Below are 6,000 nucleotides of genomic sequence, written 5' to 3' on the forward strand. Positions count from 1 at the left end.
AGTTGGTTGTGTGTGTATATATATATAAAAATGGTTTTGTTTGAATTGTGTGAGCGGAGACCCTGAGTGATGGTGAATGCATTGTCACAATGTTGTATGATTGTGTTTATGAATTACAGGCAATCTATGGTCATCGGACGTGAGTCACCACGTTCAATTACATGGCTCATTCCACAAATAGGTAAGGCTCATTAGCATGTTTAAATATATTTTATCTTCATGTACACTTTGTATGTAGCTTTTGATGGTTACTACGTGCTTATTTAAATGTACGTCAGCTTACTTGTGGAATTATGTGTATATTAGGTATATGTGTAAATATTGTTTTAATTTTGAGTATGTGGGCAAAATGTTGTATTTGGCGGGAAATTGTCTCCCTTGGCGTGATAACATGTGTCATCACTAATGGATTAATTTGTAACAATTTACAATGTATTATGAGATACCATAGTATTAATATATTCTTTATATAAGCTACTTGTGATATGAATGTATAACTGATATAATGTATGGCCGTTTCTATTCTGTTGTAATTGTTTCAGGGCCATTTTCTCCATTTTCTCCCTTTCTCCATTCCGTCATTGCAACGTTTCTTCATCTGAATAAAAACCGATCACAACCCCACAGCGAGTCATATCTTGGCGTCAAACCAGCTGTAACATTTGGAGCCCCCAGTGAGGAAATTATTCAGATAGGATCTGCACCTGATGGTGACCGGAAGTTGATCTGATGTTGACCGGAAGTTGATCTGATGTTGACCGGAAGTTGATCTGATGTTGACCGGATGTTGATCTGATGATGACCGGAAGTTGACTTGTTTACATCATGTGATCTGCCTTGCTGTGAGTTACCTGTCTTTGTCTTGTGATATCTATTTTGCCTGTTTTAATTAGCGTGCTGTGATAATGCTACTTTGCTGAACTCACCATGAACACTGGATCAATAGATTGTTTATACAATCATGTGAACATTTTACAGCATTGAACTTTTAACGTACAGCAGGGATCCAGTGAACATTACAGATTGACATGGTGTATTGGACATTTACTGATTCTGTGATATTTTATATTGTCTGACTTTTATATATATTTACATTGTATCTGAAGACTGTGATATTTGTGTATCTACGGGTTGTGAAACAAAAATGAATTTAGTAGTTGCCCTGATTGATCTCATATTGCCCATGTTTATTTTATAGGTTCGTTTTTTTGCCTTTGTTATGTGTGGTATGCGTATGGTTACATTGTGACATGTGTGATTGAATGATGAATTTGGTCACTGGTGTGTAGTCCCTGTGTTGTGTTAGGTCTTAGTCAGTTATATAGTTACATATAGGTACACTTTAATTACACTTTAATTAGTATATCAAAACAAACTTGGTTTTATATTAACTAAATTACCTAAATAGTACTTAGTCAATTTAATTATTTATCCAATCTCAACTAGGTAATAATACAGTTTAGTTTCAAGGCACCCAATATTATACTTGTTGTTGCCCGTTTACTCTTCTTGTTTAGGCACTCATCACTCAACTAACCCTTTAGTTGGTACAGCACACCTAAGTTTTAAGTTAACTCCCATGCAGCATTTGTTTTGCTTTGTAGACGGCTTTTAGTGGTGTTTGGATAAGTGTACTGGTACTTAGTTTTGTAGTTGGGCAGTTAGGTCTATAAGACATGGAGGGATTTGCAGGTATCAAGGAGGAGGATCCAGAACAGAAGGAGCAACCAGGGTCTGATATCATGCCAGCCTTAGAGTCAGATGTAGGCGAGCTTAGTCTCACTGGACTTAGCGATACTTTGAAGCAGATGGGTGTAGTACCTGTGGTAGATAGCCCTGAACATTTTCAGGATTGGATGGTTTCCTATTTGCAGTCGGTAGGGAAATTGCCCGGTGGTATTCAGGCTGATTCTGAAGGTACATGGGGTAACAAAGGTTCTGTGGTTACTAAGGCTTTTCAATCAGATGCTAACCCATTAGAGAGTAAAGGTCCTCAGTTTACTCCTGTTACTCAGGCAGACATTAGTAAATCTGTAGTCACTTTAAGTCAGACTCCTAAGTTGTCATCTTTCTTTGGTGAAGCTGGTAAGGGTGAGACTTCTTATGATTTATGGCGCTATGAGGTAGAGTGTCTCTTGGCTGAGAGTGCTTATCCTAAACATGTCATATTTGAGGCTGTTAGGCGCTCTCTGAAGGGTAAAGCTGGTAAAGCTGCTTCACTTTTAGGTCCGCAGTCTTCCCTTGATTCCGTGTTAGCTAAACTTACAAGTGTTTATGGCAGCTGTGAGGAAAGTGAATCCCTGATGGCAAGGTTTTATAGTGCCAAACAGATGGCAGAAGAAGATGTTTCTTCTTGGGGTTGCCGACTTGAAGACCTATATGCTAAGGCTAGACAGAGTAGTAAGTCATCACCTAGTGAGACTAACCAAGCCCTCAGGAGTGTTTTCTGGCAAGGTCTTAAACCAAATTTGAAGGATGTATCTGGCCACAAGTACGATGCTATTGAGGACTTTGATAAGTTGCGTGTAGCGATTAGAAGGATTGAATTTGAGTTGAATCAGAGGAAGCCCCTAGAATCTTTAAAGAAGCCAATTCCTTCTAAAATGGCTGCTAAATCTGACAGTGATTACCAGGAATTGAAGGGTATGGTTCAACAATTAACAGCAGAGTTTGGTGCCATTAAAAGGCAATTAGCTGACATTCCCACTCTCACTCCCACGCCATCTCCTTCAGCAGCTAGAGGAGGAGGCAGATCAGATCGTGGCTCATTTTCTATTCGTGGCAGATCTAATATGTCTCATTGGAACAATAATGGACGGGGTCAGTTCAGCGCTAGAGGTCATCCTACATATGGTCCTTCACACTTACCTTATCAGGGAGCTGTTCCTCCAGATGGTAGGCAGGGTATTGTCTGTTGGAAATGTGGACAGATCGGTCATTTGTGGCGTGGATGTAGGGTTATCATGGACCACAACTGGACTTTAAACATGCACAGGCCCATGGAGGCAGGCGATTCATTGGCCAATTCACAAGCAAACCAGAGACAACGCCTACCACAACTCCAGAAGGATTGATCGGGAAAGCGAATGAAGCCAGTGTCACAGTGGGAGGTAAAGTATGCAAAGCTTTACTTGATACAGGTTCCACAGTGTCTACTGTTAGTGAATCATTCTACAGGCATCAATTATCTCATCTTCCAATGCATCAACTTGACCGTATTTTGGACATAGAGTGCGCAGATGGTGGAACATTGCCATACCTAGGGTATATTGAGAGTGAGTTGTTAGCCCCAGGCCTTGATTCAATGGACACTTTGCCTTGTTTACTATTAGTTGTCACAGACAGTAGATATAACTTGTCAGTGCCAATCTTGTTGGGTACTAATATCTTGTCATCTTTGATGGAGAGATGTAAGGCAACAGTGGGTACTAGATTTCTTCAGAAAGCATCACTTCATACCCCATGGTATTTGACATTTAGGAATATGGTCATTAGTGAGAAGGAGCTAGCGAAGAATGATTGGAGGTTAGGACTGGTCAAGAATGCTGAAGACAGGAACATAGTTATTCCACCAAATTCACAAGTCATTATCCAGGGTTATGTTGACAAGGAAATCAGTTATCCTCAAGCTCTTGGTACACTACAGTCATGTCAGAGTTCAACTATTCCATCAGACATCGATGTTTCTCCTTCACTTATGTTGTACAAGTATAGGAAGCAGGATCCAATCCAGGTGCACTTGTCAAATGTTACCACTCGTACTGTTGTTATTCCACCCAGAGCTGTACTCTGTGAAATTCAACCAGTATCTGTAGAAGAGTCCAAGCTGAGTCAGTCATACAATACTGAGTCTATTTTGAGCCTTATTGATGTCAATGATAAAGGACTTACCCCCGAAGAACTAGATAAAGGTGTTAAACTTATCTCAAAGTACATTGATGTCTTTTCAAGTGGGGAATTAGATCTTGGTCATTCAACTGCAGTACAACATCGTATCGAGTTAATGGATAAAACTCCTTTTAAACAAAGGCATCGACGTATTCCCCCAGCCATGTTTCAAGAGGTGAAAGATCATCTTAGACAGTTGCTAGCATGTGGAGTTATACGTAGATCACATAGTCCTTGGGCTTCTAACATTGTCCTGTGTAGGAAGAAGAATGGAAAACTTAGAATGTGCGTGGACTTCAGACAACTAAACAATTCCACTATTAAGGACAGTTTTGCTTTACCAAGGATAGAGGAAATTTTAGATTGTCTAGCTGGCAGTAAGTTTTACACTAAGTTGGACATGAAGTCTGGGTATTACCAAGTCGAACTTGCAGAAGAACATAAGGAGCGCACTGCTTTTACAGTTGGCCCTTTAGGTTTCTTTGAGTATAATAGGCTTCCGTTTGGACTTTGCAACAGTCCGGCAACATTTCAGCGTCTCATGCAAGATTGTCTTGGAGATTTGCATTTATCAATCTGTGTGATATACATTGATGATCTTATCATATTTGCTGATAGCTATGAGGAACACTTAGAACGTCTCACCAAAGTTTTTGAACGCCTGCGCCAATGCAACTTAAAACTGGCTCCAGATAAGTGTGAATTCTTCAAAGAGAAAGTTGCCTATGTTGGACATGTCATTTCCAAGGATGGAGTTGAACCAGATCCTGCAAAAGTAGAAGCAATCAGAAATTGGCCACGACCTACTAACCCTTTTGATGTAAGGAAGTTTTTAGGTTTCGCAGGATACTACAGACGGTTTGTAGAGAATTTCTCTAAGATATCGAAGCCTCTATCCCAATTAATGCCTAGCCCGAAAGACAAGAAAGGAAAACCTTCAGTGGACTGGATTTGGGGAGATCCTCAGGAAGCAGCATTCCAGGAGTTGAAGGATAGACTTTCATCGCCGCCGGTACTCGGTTACTGTGATTACTCAATCCCCTTTGAACTCCATACCGATGCCAGTCAACGTGGCCTAGGTGCTGTTCTATACCAGAATCAAGGCGGGAAGCAGAGAGTCATTGCCTATGCCAGCCGAGGATTGTCAAAGTCGGAGCACAACTACTCAGCCAACAAATTGGAGTTTCTTGCATTGAAATGGTCAATCACTGAGAAGTTCCATGATTACCTCTTTGGCAATCAATTCACTGTATATACAGATAACAACCCACTGACATATATTCTGACTACCGCGAAGCTCGACGCAACTGGCCACAGATGGCTAGCTGCCTTGTCAGCTTACAATTTTGATGTCAAATACCGACCTGGAAAATCAAATATTGATGCAGATGTGCTGTCAAGGATTCCAGGAGATCATGCAACAGAGCCTGCAGATAATCAGATTTCCTCAGAATCTGTCAAGGCTATCTGTCAGTCTGTTTCTGCACCCAATTATGTTGAGTGTTTAAGCATGTCCTCAGAGTCGGTAGATGTTGGTGATACAGGTCATGACCTGAAGAGCATGTCTCCAAAGGATTGGAGACATGAACAGTTTTGTGATCCGACACTTGCAGATGTCATCAAATGGGTCAGAACAGGACAAAAGCCAAGAAATGATTACATGCAATCCAGTGAATTTACATCCCTTTCTCGCAGATTTGACAACCTTAAACTCAAGCAAGGTGTGCTATACAGAGTGACTACCATGGATGATGAACTTGCAGAACAGTTGGTACTTCCTTATCATCTCCGTGCCCAAGTTCTCAAGAGTCTTCATGACGATATTGGTCATTTAGGACGGGATAGAACATTGGCTTTGGTAAGAGAGCGATTCTATTGGCCTGGAATGGCAAGTCAAGTTGAGAAATGGGTGAAGGAATGCCAGAGATGTTTACGCCGAAAGTCAACAACAAATACCAGAGCTCCCTTAGTGAATATCGAGACCACATATCCATTGGAGTTAGTTGCTATGGACTTTCTTACCTTGGAACCTTCGAAGGGGAACTATCAGCACATCCTTGTAATTACGGATCACTTCACTAAGTATTCTCAGGCTGTTCCAACAAGAAATAT

Source organism: Haliotis cracherodii, unplaced genomic scaffold (assembly GCF_022045235.1).
Source record: "Haliotis cracherodii isolate W230 unplaced genomic scaffold, xgHalCrac1.p SCAF_1, whole genome shotgun sequence".
Lineage (NCBI taxonomy): Eukaryota > Metazoa > Mollusca > Gastropoda > Lepetellida > Haliotidae > Haliotis > Haliotis cracherodii.